This window comes from Colias philodice, chromosome 2, assembly GCF_061535455.1.
Source record: "Colias philodice isolate Cphi_HAF_F1 chromosome 2, ilColPhil1 Martin Lab GWU primary, whole genome shotgun sequence".
Lineage (NCBI taxonomy): Eukaryota > Metazoa > Arthropoda > Insecta > Lepidoptera > Pieridae > Colias > Colias philodice.
In genome coordinates this window covers 11,260,934-11,281,246 of record NC_143087.1, presented here as the reverse complement: position 1 = coordinate 11,281,246, position 20,313 = coordinate 11,260,934, and the positions used below count along the sequence as shown (strand labels likewise).

Genomic DNA, 20,313 nt, shown 5'->3' with positions numbered 1-20,313 from the left:
CCCAAGAGTTGGAAAGTGGCAAACGTTCAACCTGTACCCAAAAAAGGTAATCGTGCTGAACCCACGAACTATCGGCCAATATCAATAACCTCCATACTCTCTAAGATTATGGAGCGTATATTGAATGAACAACTTCTCGAACACCTAGAAGCCAACGACCTCCTCAGCGACCGCCAATACGGCTTTCGCAAAAAGAGGTCGACTGGCGATCTTCTAGCGCACACTACACACCAATGGGGCGAAGCCTTGGAGAATCATGGAGAGGCGTTGGCCGTCTCTCTAGACATCTCCAAGGCATTTGATAAGGTTTGGCATGCTGGCTTACTGAACAAGCTTCCAGCGTACGGTATTCCCCATGTCCTTTGTGCTTGGATAGAAGATTTCCTGAAAGAACGCACGATACGTGTCATTATTGATGGTTGTTCATCAGATGAAATGACTATTAATGCCGGTGTTCCTCAGGGATCCGTCCTCTCTGCAACTTTATTTCTTCTGCACATAAACGACCTTCTCAAACCCAACATGTTCGGATATGCAGATGATACTACTGTTGTGGAGAGGTATCTGTCCAATGCCCAAGCATCCCAAATCATCACCAAATCCGAGCGGCAGGCTATGGTTACGCGTATGAACTCAGCCTTACAGGATGTCGCTAGTTGGGGCGACGCTAATCTGGTAGAGTTTAACGCGAAAAAAACACAAGCGTGTTTTTTCACTGCCAAACGGACTTCTCTCCATCTAACTCCATCTTTCTGTGATGTACCGATCTCATTAACTGACAGCCTTGATCTACTTGGTGTATCGATTTCTGCAAATCTCAATTTCGGACAATTCATCGAGTCCAAAGCCCATATAGCAGCCAAAAAACTTGGAATACTTGCTAAAGTGAGACAATACTTCACACCGGAACAGCTTCTAAAACTTTATCAAGCCCAAGTTCGGTCGTGTGTGGAGTATTGTAGTCATCTTTGGGCGGGTTCCGCCAAAACTCACCTTGGAGCTTTGGACTCCATCGAGCGACGAGCTTGCAGAATTATTGCCGATCCCTCGTTGATTCGTCGTAACCTTCAAAGTTTAGATCACCGCCGACAAGTTGCATGTCTGTCGGTCTTCTATAGAATACATTTCGGTGAATGTGCGTATGAACTCCACCACCTTATTCCACCTTCTCCATTTCTTTATCGAACATCCAGGCGTGGAATGGGGTTCCATCCCTTCACAGTCGATATACCGCACACACGCACTCAGCGTTATGCGAATTCATTTTTCATTCGAACTGCGAAGGTGTGGAATTCTCTTCCATCGTCAGTATTCCCGGACCATTATAATCTGCAGCTCTTCAAGTCTAGAGTGAATAGGCTTCTTCTAGGCAGACGTGCTCCTTCATAGATCACATCACCGCTTTACATCAGGCGGGATAGTGGTCAAACGCCTGCCTATCATGTATAAAAAAAAAAAAAAAAAAAAAAAAATCCAAACCCAGATCCTTTGACAGATTCTGAACTAGATTTCAGTTAAACCGGATAATGTTTTGCAAAAGCGACCTTTGCGACATGGAATCCGAAGATTAATTACTCAGCAAACAAATAGTATGGCCAGAGTAATGTACTAGCGTTGTGCTGCGGCTTCCTGCTTCTAAATCTGGTTGCGTCTGGAGGGCACGCGCTTGAGTTCGTCGTTTTGTTGACACTCTGGTTGTGGACTCAATCGTATTGTTGGAGCGCTGATGGAGATGTTTATTTGCAAGTAATGTTGTCATTCTTTTTAGGGCCGATTTTTCAATGCTTGGATAAAACTTATTTGTCGAATAATGTATAAAACTACCATTTTAAAAACGTATTCTAATTGTCCGTATTTGACAGTTTACGTGACATTTTAATATTATCGTGTAATACTTTATTGGACGGATAAGTTTTATCCAAGCATTGAAAAATTGGTCAATATTATATAATTATAATGGTGTTTTATTGATGTTATGACATGATTTTTGTGTTAAGAGACTAGAGTATGGCACAGGTGTGGAAAAATTTACTAACGATGACAATATTTCACTAATAGCAGGCCACATTATTTTTGAGTCACATAGGCGTTTTTTTATCCCGTTTATTATTCCCCTGTCTTTTAATTATTATCTGTGCCATATAAAACCAGAACCCTGTAGGCACAATTCTTTTTTGAAGTGAAACTTCTTTATCGGGGTTGGAAAAAAAATTAGTGTAACATTTTTCCGTTACGCGTGACATTTTTCCGTTACGCGCCATCTTTTTTTTATCCCTACCACGCGTGATTCGACGTATTTCTGTAAAGTTGCATATACATAGTAAATTATTTTTTGTAAAATAAAGAAGTTTCACTTCTTACGTGTGTACACTAGTACACGCACACATTTTTTTTCTGTAACAACTGCCATGAAATCTACCTTCGAAAAATCGACACAATTTTGCAAACAAAACGATATATTTATCATCGCGATTCGGGGAAGAAACACTCTATACGGCAAGAAAAATCACTACATATTAATTTTCCATATAGAAATATTTTCTAAGGATAAAGTTCTGAAGAGTTATGCCCAATTTAGAATGTGCGAATAGAAACAGTGTTTTTTTTATTATGTGTACCTAGCATACCTAGATATATAAAAATATTTATAAGTACCTATTATTTTTTAACCAACATGTAATCGCAATGAATAGCTATCATAAAATTAGTATCTGCAAACAGGAAATAGGATATTCGAGTTAACTGCATTCCAAACCGGTGGTAAATGGTAAAATTATGTTATAACAATTCAAAAGTGCCGAAGAAGTCGAATTGAATAAATAAATGCTTGAGTTTATAGTGTTACAGTTTGAGTATAACCTTTGCAAATCATAAACGTACTCTACGACTGTCCTCTTAAATGTTGACATACTTGTTAAAATACCACCAGTTAAGTGCAAAGCATCAACACCGATCTCGTTAGAATTTACGCCAAACTATCTGTCGAATTATCGACCTTAATGCACGGTAATACGACACTTGATATCCTCACTTTGATTACATCCCGCGTCTTGCAAATGAATTGCCTCTAATGAGACACAAGAAATAGTGAGATCAATGAAAATCTCGATCGAGATATGAACCGTATTTCGAGGGGATAGAGTTTATTTTTCATAGAAGAGAAGAAGAAGAAGAAGATTCTTTTACCGAATATTTTAGCGGATCACCATTATTTCTAGGGATTAAACACCCAAATTATTTGTTGAATATTACGCGCTATAAAAGATTTCATTTGTTTTTTACATACAATTTCTTAAGTTAATATTATAGCATCTTTTTTGTTTTATTTCCACCCGAACTTGATTGCGGGACATGTCAACAAGATTTTGTGGTAAAGGTAAGAAAATGTAAACTATAATAATATGTTTCTCAATAAAGATTACTTTGTTGATATAGATATGCTTTTCGATAATAAAACCACTCAAATCGGTGTAGCTTTGATTCAAATAGTAACAAATAAGCTAATTCAAAACGTAGTTACTTTCCCTTATTAGACTTGGCATATAGGTTAACCTATATCCCAAATCAATCAAGTCGGTGTAGTTTTGGGTTCAAATGGTAACAAATAAGCAAATAAGCCGATTCTTATTAGTTAACCTATCTCCCAAATCAAGACAAATCCCATCCGTTCTCAAGATGTCGCATGCAGCTGAGGCTTAATTAAGACACAGGCATTACAAATGCAGGATACGAGTTCACGTAATTGCATTCACTCGGCTTTGAATTGTTTACTGCGAAATGAGCTTCGTCACAGGTTGTCTTGTATCGATTGATGTCACTATTAGTTGGAATGATTAATAAAAGCGCACAATCTGTTGAATTAAAATACAAAATAAAGAAGGATACAGGAGAACTAGGTACTTCAAAATCATTGAACTGATTTATGGGAGAATTATTGCAATGAGATATTTAGTATTTACTCAGTTTAAAAAGCTGTAATTGAGCACAAGAAGCTAGCAAGCGAAGTGTGTTATGGACGGCTTTTAGTCAAGTATTTATTGAGATTCATCTAGCACACAGAGATATTAACTATTTTTAATATATGCCTTTATAAGGATACTATAGTGTCTACATATAAAAATTAAGAAAGATTAATTGTACTGATGATTACTGCAGTTCAAAATTAAATCACAATTATAAAGACGTATAAATTAGTTTCACTAGCACAAAATAAGGATTAGTGCACTCAATATCATTGCAATAATATTATCTCTAATCCCAAATCCACCACAAACCAAACGCTTCCATAAAATTTAATACAAATAGCTAATTTAATTCAAACCGTAACCATATCAAAAGCTCACGAATCAATAACAGACAATAAGAGCTGAATATTCGGTAGTTAGCCTTCGCCTGACGTCACTTGATTATGCACTAATTAATCGAATACAGTACAGCCTTTGACTATGTCACCGTACTGACTGCGAAACATGGCAATACAGTTGTGGTGAACGGAGAAACAATGTGTGACATAACTTTCGTCTTTGATAATTGTTATTTTGATGCTTTCGTGATATAAAGTGATGTTAAACTTGAATAAAACATTAAAGACTAACTACGATTACGAAATTAAAAAAGGTTGTCGGGCAATTTCGTCTAATGTAAATTATTTTAAACGCAAGATTAATAGTGTGCATAATGAATAAGTCGTTGTTTAAATGCAAACTTTTCAATAAAAATACTGCATTTTAACTATGTAATAGACAACTAATGTGTAATTTCACTTGTCCGGTATTTCATGTCATTCAATTCTTTCTCTTTCGTTTATAATATGAGTGAGAAGCACTTCAAAAAAGCCAAGTTACCTACAAAGCAATTTACAAACCAAAACACCTCTTTATCAAAATATACACACACTACTTGCGACCAAGTCATGGTGTTCCTACAAAAATAAATTCTGATACCTGTCTTGGCGTGTCATTTGTGAAGTTTTTGATTTATGTTTGGAAGTGGGCTTTATTCAGTCGAATGCGACTTGACTGGATGTTCCTGTATATTATATGGAGAAATAGTATATTTTCGACTTTATAGAAGAAGAAATAAGTATGTGGTTAAATAGGTGAAAATAATGTGGTTTGTTACACATATTCAGTTGTAAATGCTTGATAATTGTGTTAAAGTTTATACATAGGTTATCTTAACTCATTGATTTACCCACCGTAATAAATGTTTACAACGTGAAGCAACCAAAGACAAATAAAATATAGTTAGGTATTTCAATTTTTAATATATAACTCAAATACTATTCAATCAAATGAATACTTCCACATATCATTCCCTCATCATCATTCCCTAAATTGAGATATTTTTCGAAACTTCAAAAACATATTTTCTCAAGCCCTCTTTCACTCAATTCCAAACTTCCAAACAACATTAAACGCGAAATCTTAATAAGATTTACAGTTTTGTCACATGAAAATAAAAATGAACAAAAAACCAGTATTTCCACAGAATATTGCACGCCTCATAAGCGAAGCGTTGAGGTGGGTACTACTGTCACTTCGCGCAAAACATCTGATTTTTCAAACTTAAAATGTCTTTATGTATCATACATTGCACTTGTAAGATAATACATACACACACATATTAAGAAAAAACACTATTTTTAACGTTCATGATATTTTTGATGTCATTTTTGTTATTTAAACTAGTTAAAAAACAGTTTAAAAAAGTTCTGTCTTGGACGTCCGTGTGTCTGTATGTGCGGATCCTTTTTCTTGTTAACACGATAGCGACCGAAATACTTTACTAATCGAGTCTTTTTTTTTCTCTTACGCTTGAGTATGCTCAGGAATAGAACCCTTTCATTTTTCAGGGTCTGATTCGATGTGGTTTAATTGTTATTAAATAAACAAAAATAAAAATTAATAAATATTTATTAAAAAAAAATTATGAGGCGTGCACTTTTGGATTTTCCAAATTATTTTAACAAACGCCCCCGGTGCGTCCATTCAACGGATCGCAGTGAAATAATTCTTTTCTCTCAACTGCGTGTAACCTCGACTGTTTCACACGAAGCCCTTTGTTTTATTTTATTCATAGTGTATACTTAGTGTAAGTTTGAATGTGATATTTAATCTTTTATATATAAAAATGAATCGCAAAATATGTTGGTAAGCGCATAACTCGAGAACGGCTGAACCGATTTCGATAATTCTTTTTTTATTATATTCCTTGAAGTACGAGGATGGTTCTTATGTAGAGAAAACGTAAACATGTACCACGGGCGAAGCCGGGGCGGACCGCTAGTAAAATATAAATTTCTGGGAGCTGCGGGGAAAAAGTCGCGTTAAGACTAATTGACTTAAAAGTAGTTAAGTCTTAATTATGAATTTATTTTTTGACTATTCAGACGTTGGTTGTCCTATTGCCATTTTTTGTGTTTTTTCTCCATATAATCTTCAGAAAATCCATATAAAAAGAAGTAGAATCGGTAGAGACGTAACTACACATTTGGCAATTCATTTTTATTATAATATAGATAAACATTTGATTTTGTACATTCAGGTTGTAGAGTTTGAAATATATAAAAACAACAACTTTGTACATCTGATTCAATAATCTTTCTAATATACTACACTTGACTAAACAAGGTACATGATTGGTGAATTGTTTTATTTTTGTAATCATAGTTCATGTTGATTTCTTTCACAACGCATATATTTTTGTATGTAGAATATAATTATGGAATTAGTAAATACTAAAAATTAATCTTAATCTATACTTAATATTATAAAGAGGAAAGGTTTGTATGTATGTATGTATGTATGGTTTTCACGCATAAACTACTGGACCGATTTTGATGAAATTTGGCACAAATAATCTTTATACCCTGAGAAAGAACATAGGCTACCTTTTATTGCGAAATATGTGCCACGGGCGAAGCCGGGGCGGACCGCTAGTACAATATAATAATCTGAAAATTTTAGATAATTCAGGTGAAGATGAAGACTTGCCATTCAAATACAATTTCCCTGTCCCTATTGAATGCTGTTTCAATTATTACCTACATAATAAGTTTAAATTAGGGATGTAACGATACATGATTTTGCCGATACGATACCGATACCGATATTTGTAGTAATGTATCGGCGATACCGATACCGATACCGATATCGATGGCTTGGTAGAAAAATAAATAGTGAATTATGCCTAAAAAGTTACCAACATTTAACAGAGACAACTGTTAATCGTATTCTTTTAAATAAAAATGCCAAATCAAAAAACAACAAAACCACTTATTTTAGTACTAGCGGTCCGCCCCGGCTTCGCCCGTGGTACATATTTACGTTTTCTCTACATAAGAACCATCCTCGTACTTCAAGGAATATAATAGAAAAGAATTATCGAAATCGGTTCAGCCGTTCACACGTGATGCCGTGACAACGCGAAACGGGTGCAGACCCGCCGCCTTTTTATAGCTCCCGCCGCGAAGCGCGTCGAACGCGGCAACTGATACACAAAAATAATCCTTATGGCATGATTCTGTATTCACGCGCGATGACTTATAGCGTATTTCATGTATAACTTTGGTGTTTCTACACCGATTTACATGATTCTTTTACTATAACCTGCCCAGGAGTATGAAGAATAATTGTGCCAAATTTGGTTAAAATCCGTCGTGTAGTTTTTGTTTCTATAACGAATATACAGACAGACAGACAGACGGACAAAAATTTTACTGATTGCATTTTTGGCATCAGTAGCGATCCCTTATCACCCCTTCATAGTTTTTTTTAAATATATTTCATGTACAGAATTGGCCTCTCTACAGATTTATTATAAGTATAGATTATTATTTTACGAAGTCAGTTAAACTTTAAGTAATACACATACAATCAGTACCTAATAAAAGTTTACTATTGGTAGAGTTTTTTCAGAAAACAAAGTGCGCACGCGCGGGCGGCCTCCCGCATCGTTCATTGGGCGCGGGTTTTTGAATTATTTGATATCAAAAAAATTGGTTGTTTGTAAAGTAGGTTTACGATCGAGATGTTTACGTGATAACATAATGCAGTGGCAGCGCTCGAGATGAAACGGGAGATTGGTCCGTCTCTCTCTCGTTATACCTGCGATCGCGCTCGTGAGGTTTTGGTGTGACACAAGTTTATGAACATGTCACCCGACTAAAACGATTTTAAAAACGTTATCACGTTAAAAATTAAAAATATTCAAAATTATTTATATCTTTCCTTTACATAAACAAATTTGTGATTGGAGCACTCCTAGTAAGCAAATAAAATGCTTGTGTCAGTAGGTTCCGCTCTTCCTTAACACTATTACAGAAACAGAAATAAAACAATATGAATGAATACAATGCAAAAACATAAAAGAAAAGAAAGAATTTAATAAAAAAATATCGGTATCGGCTGATTTATTATCGGCGATACCGATATATCGGCCGATATATCGGTATCGGTATCGGTATCGTTACATCCCTAGTTTAAATGTATCAATTCAAAACTATTCAGCAGATAAAAAATCTTAGATTATTGTCTCATTCATAATTCTTATATCCATCTGAACATAATATGAAACGATTTATACCAAAAACCGAGATCAAATATCAATCTCATGCCACTTGGCCATACATTTTCATTCTTCACATCACATAAATTCACGTGACTTGCAGAAATGCTCTATTTTATCTCGTTAGTAAAGAATTATCTTGTCAATTTATACCAAATATAGATAAGTGAATACGAAATAATTTAATTACGAAAAGTAACAGTCATATTATTAGTTTTATTACTTGTAACATTTTCTTCTAGTATAGGTAACTACCTAAAATCTAAATGATGGGACTCAAAAAATTAATTAATGTTCGAAAAGAACAACATTTTAATTACCTTCTCTCTAAGTACAAAAATTACAAGATTAGATTTAAAATACATCTACAATATTTTACGAAAACAAATATATCTACTGTAAAACCAACCAGCACATCATATTCAGCCTTTCCATGTAACGATCTAATTCAAAGGGTATCCAATTGTATCCACAAAGAAATTGATAAAAAATCGATCCCCACAAAAGCCGATGTTAGCCAGCCCAAAATCTTTTTTATATAGACGGTCAATCTTAATCCTCAATTCACTCGAAACGGTTATTCGCAACTCGGTTTCATTTCGAGGAAATCCGTGAATAAACAGAGAGAAGCAAATAGCTGGTAATACCGGTCATAGTATAAAGAGAGAAGTAGGCCAACTCCTGACGTTTAGGAGCGCACGTACCGTGCGCTTAACTCACGAGGCGCAGGGTTGTCACTTGTAACGTTGATATTTTAAATACTTGTATAACCAAACACCGACCGCTCACAGCAATGCCGCGGCCCTCATGAGACCGGTCCGCGAATTTCCAAAGGCAAATTACAGTGAAAGTGGAAACTCAAATGGCTTTGCTTTTGTATATGTAGAAAACTTAACGAATGCCCATGGGTAGGAACCGAGCGGCGCGGCGTGGCCAAGCGCTCCGCGTACATACAAACGGCGCGATGTATCTTTGTTCGACGATAACTTACTTTTCTCTTTATACTATGTAGCTAGTAATTCCGGTGCAGGGTGCATACGCAAATATCCAATATGGCCGCCAATATCGTGACGGTCTCATCATAATATCTTTGGGAGATTAGAAAAACGAACCTGAGCGAACCGTGTTTTCTGCTCTACCATATTTAAGCTCTGTGTTTGTAGAATTGAAGAAACTTATAGAGGATAATTTTTATTTAGTGTGTTTTAAGTATATATGTTAATGGTGAAGTAATTTAAATAGTTATCAAACCTACATCATAATATAATGAATTCGGCACAAAAAATTCTTGTAGAGACGAGATATTTTAATAGGCGCTACAAGTTGTCAGCAATCAGATGTTTAAGGTTAAAACAAATAGGTTCATAATATGCCAAGTATTAAATAGATAAATAACAATTTTTAAGTAATAATTTTAAATACCTATCTTCTAGCATGATACCTTTTAACTAAAACAATCGCGAAACCAAAGTAACATGTACAAAATCATGATACGATAAGACCCTGCTATAAATACTGGCTACAATCACTTGGCAAAACTTCCAAATAACCTCATGTATAACCGCTTGTTGTATTAACATTTTGAAAAGAAACATGTGAGTTTAAAATAATTTAGAAACACTTTTTAATAGTCGCTTTCTTTTTTTAACAAAGTTTGCTAAATATGCGTTAGGGCTTCGTATATTTAGGGACGTAGTAATGCGGCTTGTCCTGACTCTTTAATTTAAAGAAAAAAAATTAATTTAATTGCCAAATCAGTCAAGCAGTTTATAGTTAATTCGTAGATAGTCAAATCTTTCCTCTAAAATATTTGTTAGTGAATATTTCTTTAAGACTTAGGCATATATTATTCTTTAAGAAAAGGCATTCAAGTCACCCAAATTGTATTCGCTTTTTATGGTTTTCAGTGAACCTTTCGGTAAGGGCTAGAGCGATTACTCAACTACGAAAATAAGTAACTCACTTTATGTAGTCATTACGTAGCCACATAAGAAAACACACGAACAAACAAATTTGAACCTTATTCCTTTCAAATAAATTCCATTTTTCCATAGCAGAGATACGCCAATGCTATTTTAGGGACTTCCCAATGCAAAAAAGGTTCGATTCTTAATATTCACAAACTAACTTATTGATACCCCGGTTGCCCCTTATAAGAGAGAACCTAAATCAACGTCAATCTTCTGATAAATATTTATTTATTTAAGATGCTTCGTACAAACTGTGTTATATTGAGTAATTAGTCTTGGTACTTGTAGTTGAAGTCTATTTCAGCATATTTGATACTTGTAGTAATTAATTAGGACGCCGTGTATACTATTAATCTTAGTTTAAACAAATTTCATCTTAAATTAATGTTATAACCGTTGAAGATTTTGAAGCCGTTTAGAACATCATTATTGAGTATAATCCTTAGGTTTATAGGCTATAGTGTTTATTTAAGGGCTTTACTATGTTTTAGATAAACCACAAAATGTAAATAGAGTTTTGAAATACATATTCTGCGTTATCTTATAATATTAATTCAAATATAATTTTGTATATTACTTACACTGAATTATATATACTGAGAGATAACCGTAATGTTCATAGTAAAAAATTATTCGATTTTAAGTATTACTATCAGCTAGTGCTGATGCACGCGCTTTTGTTTGCATTTAAAAACAATAATAATTATTATTTGTAGATACATTGCAACCTGACGCAAATTGTTTTGTCACCGATGTTTGATAAGCGTACGTCGTAGATCTTTATGTTGAAAATGGGTTAAAATCGACCCTAAAAGTTAAATACAAACATACATGTAAAGCTATAGTAGAGCCATTTTAATAGGAAACATTTGACAGTTCAACAAAATTCAACAACGTAACCTAGTAACGAGGACATAGAATAACATGATATTTCGTTTTATTAGAACTGCACATTTGCTTAACTTTTTTCAATTACGATTACATATTTATAATAATAATGACCGATACAAGTAATTTTAAGATTTCATTTTACTGATAAACCATTCTAAACATAATAAACAATTTCTGAATTGAAGAACTGACGTCGCTACAATTTTGTGTCAATAAACCTTTTTTCTTTTTAAATACCAGAGACGTTACTCTAAAAATCGAAATCTGACATCTAGAATCGAATGCATTGAATACTTGTGAATAAAAATCATCATAAATTAATAAATTCGATTTACAAATGTTTCAAATCCGTATCGATTAATTCACTTTAATCGATGTTTTTAAGCAGGTTATCTATCTTCGAAGATAAAATTGATAGACGTCAAATGTTGCCTATTAAATTGGCTCTATAATAATATAAGCGTGTTAAAACTGCAGCTCTGGCGTTGGTACGTCAAGTGCAACTAACCCTTCCCACTGAATTCATAAACAGCAAAGTTGGAAACACTTATTTCGACATGTTTTATTAATTTACTTGCAAACTTCGAGTTCCCATTCAAGACTTTAATGACTTCGTTTAGTTACAAACACTTTGCCGAGTGCAATTGGCGTTAATATTTTACGTTGGGATTTTCGATAACACCACTATTAATAGCTACTTATTATATACTAGCTTACCGCCCGCGGCTTCGCCCGCTTTGTCTTAAACCTTAACTTATATACTTAAACCTTCCTCTTGAATCACTCTATCTATTAAAAAAATCCGTTGCGTAGTTTTAAGTGTTTATGCATACAAAGGGACATAGGGACTGAGAAAGCGACTTTGTTTTATACTATGTAGTGATAGTGATGATAAACAAGTAATGATTAATGATTGCAAGAGAAGTAGGTAGGTTTTAATTCAGACAAAGATTCCATAGTTCACAAGAGGTGATATCTTGTTACGATAATGTTTTATCTCCTTCAATGTTTCCTATAATTTTTATGAATGTTCCTACTGGTTTGCATACCAACGTATAGGTACATTATCATAGTTACATCATACTTACCGGTTACCTACGTTACTAACATTACATTTAGAAATTCAAAATTTACCATCAGCTATTTCATTCTAGAAAAAAAAAAGACGTGTGGCACTCGGAGACTGCCGCGGTAAAGCTATTGCATGCTATGCCTTCAAGCCACACCTCCGCGCCCGTCGAAATGGGGAGCGTGAGGTTTTTCGTTACGGAATTTCTGGATTCGGTCCCCACGCTCAAGGCCCGCGATAGAAGCTATGCAATAGCTTAAAAACATATCCAGTACAGATTGCAAGGTTCTTCGAAGCATCATGGAACATTCATCAATAGATTTCTATACAATTGCAAGATGGAATACCCAACCAATACCAAGAACCACAAAATACGCACAGCGGTTAATTAAACTGGAATCTCCTTCAATTCAGATTTAGAAACTTCAAGACCATCGAGTTGCAGTTTGTTTTACAATTAATTCCCTCAACATCTACGATTGTCTGCGATGGATACTGTAACTATTTGTTGGAAGGTTTTTGTGTGGAAGACGGATCTCGCGGTTTCTTGTTTTTAATTAATTTGTTCTTGAAGGATCGACTTTTGAGTCGGTATTCGAAGACGTTCATTTTGAACGCTTTCTTTTAGTTAATCTCTACATAGATCTGCTATAAAAAAGTGGATTGTACACACACTTAATATCTATAGCAATTTATAATCTAACTTAATTTTATTGCAAAATTTAGAGATTTGTCACTTTGTCCTACAATTGTTGCCTATTTAAATTGGAATTAATATTGGAGTGTAGGAAATTTTTATGACATTTTTTTCCATATACTAGCATATGAAAGTAAAACCAACTGACTAAATTTTAAGTATGTGAAGGACTTTTCACTAACAATTTATCTCAATCGAACTCTTCCTTAATCTCCCATTAAATTATACTGAATTGTGGTCACCAACCCTTACCTAGCAGATAACCGGGATCGTTGACTATCCTATATCATGATATAGATATTTGGTGCAAACTTCAACTATTTTCCTTAAATAGTTCCCAAATACCAGGCGACCGGATACTGAACGCGTTTCCGAGATCCATTGTTTGCAATACATTCATGCGTTAGCGATTTTATTATAAACTTTTTAATTGATTTATGGCAGGGAATTAAGAATATATTTTATATTTTTAGAGCTAGCGCGCAAGAGCAACTTTTGTCTCCCCAACTATTTTGTCTCTCCCATCAACTCTATGGGCTAATAAAAAAGTCTCCCGGGAGTTGCATCGCTACGTACGCGCACTTTCTTACTTCTTAAATTGTTATTTCAAATATGTTTCTACTATAAATCTTTTATCATTTAATTTAAACATTTAAGAATTTAAACTTCAATAATTGTTAATATTAGCTAGATGATAAAAAATACAATTGCATTCTTATCACATATGTTTTGTAGTTTTGATTGAGATAAAAAGCATTAAATATTAAACATAAATAATAATTGTGATGATAATAGTCTTCGCTATCAATGCAAAGCTTCAATTAAAATATTCGTAAAAATCACAGATGACCAAACGGGTGCTAAAAAGAAAAATAAATGTTTACTGCTTACTTATTCAGAGGTTTCCCAAATTCTACGTACAATACTAAAAATTACCACTCAGAATGTACACATTATTTTAAAATAAACACTAACAAACTGCGCGACCGCGCCGCTGAAAACCTCTAAAGGTGCATTTACACGTTCAGGTTCGGCGTTCGCCTCGTCGCTTGACAAAACATTTTTTTTTTTGTGGTGTCTCTCAATGTTAGCCAGAAGGGCTTCTACATTTTAACGCGGACGCGGGGGTGAACTGAAGGTTCACCCTGGTAGCGACATGCACAAGGGTGTCCCCCCTTGACGGGGATGACAAAACATTCGTATACAAGCAATCCATACTAATATTATAAATGCGAAAGTAACTCTGTCTGTCTGTCTGTTACTCAATCACGCCTTAACTACTAAACCAATTTGCATGAAATTTGGTATAGAGATATTTTGATACCCGAGAAAGGACATAGGATAGGTTTTATCCCGGAAATCCTACGGGAACGGGTTTTTCTTTGAAAACGCAGGCGAAGCCGCGGGCGGAAAGCTAGTAATTTATAAGTAAAAGGGTGTAGATAGGCTATTAGGATTATCATGTCGTAATGTGGCCAATTACATTTTACTCAAGAAGCCGCTTTTTCGCGCACGATAGTTGATATTTTATGCTTCTTCTCTTTGGACGTCTAATCGTATTTGCAATCTGTTTTTGAAGATGAATATTGTGCTGGTAACATATGTTCTTAATGATATCTATAATATCGTTAACTTATTATTTCAATAGTACGGTCAGTTAGCTTTCGTGCCCTCTAATTCGCGTCCGAAAACTCACTTTTCAAACGAATACGCGAATCACAAAGTGGAAAGGGCGTGCACTGTTTACACATGCGTGTACGTTATACGCCTCGCTATTCGCGATCGTGTAAATGCGACATAAGCTGAATTTTAAAATCTCTTGGAAGAGTAACAAATGCTTGATTCATTCTGCATTAGGTAGCATTATATTCAACACGTACTCAACTAAGTAAGGAACGAGCGACGTAATGATATGCATTATTTGCTTGTGCACGTCCAAATTTGGGTAATCAAAATAAGAAAGGAAAATGTGTGCAACTGCAGTAGTGAATAATTCTATGAAATAATGTTTGGATGCCAAAACCGAAAATACATTGCTAGGTTCAAAAAATATCATCTAAAAAGTTGTACATACGTTTTATCTATACTAACGTTAACTCTATACTGTTTGAACGCGCTAATCTCGGGAACTACTGGTCCGATTTGAAAAATTCTTTCAGTGTTAGATAGCCCATTTATCGAAAAAGGTTATAGGCTATATATCATCACGCTACAAACTACCAACAGGAGTGGAGCCACGGGGGTGAAATCGCGCGGAGCAGCTAGTCTTCTTATATATAAAAATGAATCGCAAAATGTGTTGGTAAGCGCATAACTCGAGAACGGCTGAACCGATTTCGATAATTCTTTTTTTATTATATTCCTTGAAGTACGAGGATGGTTTTTATGTAGAGAAAACGTAAATATGTACCACGGGCGAAGCCGGGGCGGACCGCTAGTAATGTATAAAATTCAAGTCGATGCTGCATGTTGTTTATTTTATGTAATTTTTTAAACAGGAATAGAGGAGAGAATTTTCGGTTGTATCACAAATTTAGTGTAATTAACTAAACACTTCAATAAAATTTTGGTTAGTTAATAAAAAATAACTCGAATTAATAAGACTTGTATATCTATACTCTCTGTTATTTATTTTGTATTCTGATTGCTTATTGAACTGGAACGGAAACAAATCAAATGGCTTGTTTCATACGATTCGAATCGACAAAATGTTATTCAATGCGACCCTTGGGTAAGCGCACAAATAAAAAATAACATAGATTATTCTCCCTTAGCCAAGCGCATTTGATCCTACAGAAGGCTAAATATCAAAGAGCGTAGTTCAAAATATCAAATACAAGGCACCTAACGCGAGTTTTCAGGCGTATGTAACACAATGAAATTCCATTTTTCTTTTGAATTTTGACATACGTCAACAACAACACATATTACAGAGCATGTAAATTTGTGCGAAAAGCAAACGTCAATCTATGACGTCACCAATTTATTATTGATAGTTTGGATTTATAGATGCGTTAAAAACAAAATTAAAAGTTTTTGAAGTGAAGCTTCTAGGCGCGTTGACAGTAAAATTTCAAGATCGCGTCATGGCAATAACGTTACGAATCTTGCCAATGAAGTTTCACTTCTGACACTTCTGTGCTCGGCAAACACGCTCTTTTTTACGTTATTCAAATTTTAAACAAAGTTGCAAAGGATGATGTGTGAATCTAATGATAGAAGATCATTGTAGGTACATAATTTATTATGTAAGAACTATCTCAATGTTATGGCCGGAATTATAAATATCCAATGTTGGGTGGACAAAAATCAATAAATATTTAAAAGAAAATAATATCCCACCAAAAACATTTTCATGTAAAATGTTGCCAAGACGAGCCCATATGACTCGCACTGTCAAAAAGTTATCAGATCTCATGTAGAGCCAAGCATCTAACACTACACGCCCTAACTCTACAAGGCCTAACCTCACAAACTCTACACCTTAGTCAAAATATGTGGCTTGGCCATTTCGCTACATTCACATCGGCGTAAGGTGAAAAAATAATTCACTGTTCATTACTTTTGTGTTATACAATAGTTCTTGTAGTAACGAACGGCCAAGCCACATATTTTGACTAAGGTGTAGAGTTTGTGAGGTTAGGCCTTGTAGAGTTAGGGCGTGTAGTGTTAGATGCTTGGCTCTACATGAGATCTGATAACTTTTTGACAGTGCGAGTCATATGGGCTCGTCTTGGCAACATTTTACATGAAAATGTTTTTGGTGGGATTTCATTTCTTTTTGTAAGTTGTTTGTAACAATTTTTTTTTTTAACAAGGAGTACCTATACATATATATATATCTAGGGGAACCAAGTTTTAGATTATTAGATTAGACCTCTAGCGTCATCAAAATTTAATTTAAAATTACAGGTCTCATACAAACTCCCATCCCCTAGTTTAAGGGGTTGGGGGATGAAAGTTACAAGTTTTATAATTTTTTTGTTGTTTGTGTGCTAATACTAGCTTACATACAAAATTTCAGCTTTCTAGGACATTCGGAAATACCTTAAGAATTTTGATGATCATCAGTGAGTCAGTGACGAAATTAGCGTTTTTTAGATATAAATAAAATCTGAAGTATTAAAGCTAATGTAATTAAAACTTAATATGTTCAATAAGTCCGCTATTGACAATATATCCCGAAAATTTTGTTGATCTAGCATAATCCAAACCCAAGTTATAAGGGTTCAAAAAAACGTCGAAGCGCTTCGAGAAAAGGTAGGTAGTGCCCGTGCGCGTAGTCGCTTGGCTCGTCTTGGCGGGGGCACTACCGTGCCCCCAGATTGCGTAAGTAGGTATGTATTATGATTTGAAAATGTTTTTAAATTTCGAACTTATTCGAATTTAGAACTTCGCATACATTTCAATGGCTTATTACCTACTATAAAATATCGCGACCCAGTTCCGAACAATCCATATTGCAATAAAATGCAAACAATAAACAAAAGATTCGTAATAAACTCTCCGAAGACGTTATTTTGGTGTTTCGAATGCGGAAAGTATAACAAAAGAATATTTTTTACAAAATAAGAACAGTTCAAATTGGTTGGTATTATGTAAGAAATTCTTATTTGAAGTTCAAATAATTTACGGAATAGTTTTTATCGCCATTTTTTTTTTAAATAATTTCTTGATAGCATAATAAAAATAAACATTACGCATCATGAGAATACGAGAAAAATCAAAACATGACTTTAAAAAAAACCAAAAAACTTTTGTCAGAAGTGGGATTCGAACCCACGCCCTCAGAGAGGACCAGAACAACTCACACTGAGCTCAGCTCAGTAAGGGAACCTTGAGTCTGGCGCCTTAGACCGCTCGGCCATCCTGACATGACGCAAATATGTGAAATTAACAATCGTATTGTTATGATAATATTTTATGACATAATATATTTTATACACATTGTGTAACGATGCTTACCGCCATTACGGCGATTATAAATAAACATACAATGACGGCCGATCATAGACATTTAGGCGCTTTACACTATCGTGATTGCCTCTACTCGCCCAACGCTGCCCATTGTGTAGAGTTCCCATAATGCAATGTAATATTTAGTGCATCGAAGCGTGCTATCTATCAGACCCACGCTCGAAATGTTGACCCTAGCTGTAGTGCAGACTTTGTGCAGTAATCCCCAACCTATGCCCGAACGGACATTTAATTTATATAATAGAATCATAAGGGACCACGCTTTCGAGGAAGTAGAATTAAAACGCATTTAGAATTTAGACATTCTAGAGTCGAACTGTGGAATATTAATTAGTGAATACATTTGGTATTTCACGTGTTCCCTGTTGGTGTGCAAGTGTGTGTGTGTGTGTGCAAAACTTTTATTATAACATAGTTACGTTACGCTATTATAGAACGCATCAAAACCGAAAACGAACCGTTTGAATTACCTCCCTTTTGACATCAGTTATAAATGAACCTAAGCAGGGAAATGCGCTAAAATAGATACACAAAAATGCATCAATTCACATTTCTAGCACTATCTTTCATGCAATATTAGCTAACGTGCCCACAAAACATTCAAAACTTTCATACACAATGACGTCACAGCGTCTGTTTATTGCAGAGCCGTCAACACAACTTATTGCCACGTAATACGAATTTATAGCTCCATATCTGCTACACTACATCCATTACTAGTAGCACGTAATATCTCAAAATTGCGTGCAATACTGGCCCATATTGCATTGGAATAAGCGATAAATTAGTGTGATAAACGGCTCAGTTACAATTTGATGGTGCTTTTTCATTATTTTACTACACTCGTTGGTAAACAATTGCTAGATAAAATCTATATCCGTATAAAATGGATGCGGTGACGATTTATGAACAGAAACTGTGGGTTTATCGCTGCGGATGTGAGTAGGTACGCAATCATTGATTACAATTTTAACACAAACTTTTGAATTTATCCCTGCAAATTTAATTTATATGAAAAAACTGACTCTTTCGCTTTCACACCATAACTACTGCACGAAACAGTGACAAAATGTTGAACAGAAAGACTAAATAGAGGGAAAGTATTCTGGCTATTTTTTCCAAAAAAAAAACTGGATGGGCGATTATAATAGGGGATGTAAGTGTCGGCTGTAAGGCGAGCGATGCCGTCGGTCGAAAGCTAGTAATCTTAAGTAAATACACAACATAATTGTAACTGTAATATATTGATACATCCTAGAAATAGATATTGAAGAGAAACTAATATCTATATTGGAGAAACAGAAGCCAAAACAACAATTTGGAGAATTCCGGTTAATCCCCTAAGGGCTTACCGATTTTATCGGAACTGACAGATATATGCTGTTATAGAGAATTATACCTATGAGCTTTATTTATTTTTGAAAACTAATTCTGGCTACTTGCAGTGAAAACTTTTTAATCTGGTTATTGACTAATTACGAGTCACACTTTAAATGTAATTGTTTGTTAACTTTTTGTTTTTTTCCGTTGTAAAAGTTATGTTTAATGTGTTTCATTCATCTTCATACTTTTCTTTGCGAGTATTCAAAACTATAATATAATGTTTGAAACAACAAAAATGACGCATCTACGCTTTCTCTTCTTTGACAAAAATAAAAAAAGCTCCTCTAAATAAGCAAGTGATAAATTTTAATGAATAATTTGAAGCTTGCTGAAGAAATCTCATCCGATTAAAAAGTTATTAATGTGGCACTCGAATCTTTGGAATTTGTTAAGAAAACACGAATTTAGATGAGCACCCATAAGCTTGATTGAATATCGATTTTTAATCTGTACTTCGTAATAAGATAGCCTCAGGAATTAATTTTTGCCATTTCTGAACACCGTTTATCATAATTGGAAAAATAAAAAGACAAAACAAAACATTGTTGTTTTTGTTTTTCTACGTACAAAGTAAACTGAAATGTAAAACATTTAAGATTAAAAAAAAGAAACAGTAAAAAATAAATAAAGACGTTCTAAAAGCTGTCCTGTAGTGTGGTAATGTATGTGTACGTCATAGTATATAGTCCTGCCCCCCTAGACAAGTGGCTTTCTATTAGCGTAAAGTTGAATAGAATAGATTATGAATGTATGAGATT

The 20,313-nt window shown here is 34.6% G+C and overlaps 1 protein-coding gene, 1 long non-coding RNA gene and 1 other non-coding gene across 6 annotated transcripts in view; 1 reads left to right on the top strand and 2 right to left on the bottom strand.

Moving 5' to 3' along the window:
• LOC149490773 (uncharacterized) overlaps positions 1–20,313 on the top strand; it is an 819,148-nt gene that overhangs the window by 468,909 nt on the left and 329,926 nt on the right. Inside the window, exon 2 of the long non-coding RNA XR_016317404.1 lies at positions 7,287–8,488. This is a non-coding gene — a long non-coding RNA (uncharacterized LOC149490773). The remainder of the gene's footprint in view (positions 1–7,286; positions 8,489–20,313) is intronic.
• Positions 1–20,313, bottom strand: part of LOC149490796 (pseudouridylate synthase RPUSD2-like) — a 376,734-nt gene that overhangs the window by 266,960 nt on the left and 89,461 nt on the right. The window lies entirely within an intron of this gene.
• On the bottom strand, positions 17,954–18,069 carry TRNAL-CAA (transfer RNA leucine (anticodon CAA)). The gene is made up of 2 exons: positions 18,032–18,069; positions 17,954–17,998 (listed from the first exon to the last, which is right to left on the bottom strand). It is a non-coding gene; the product is annotated as a tRNA-Leu (tRNA).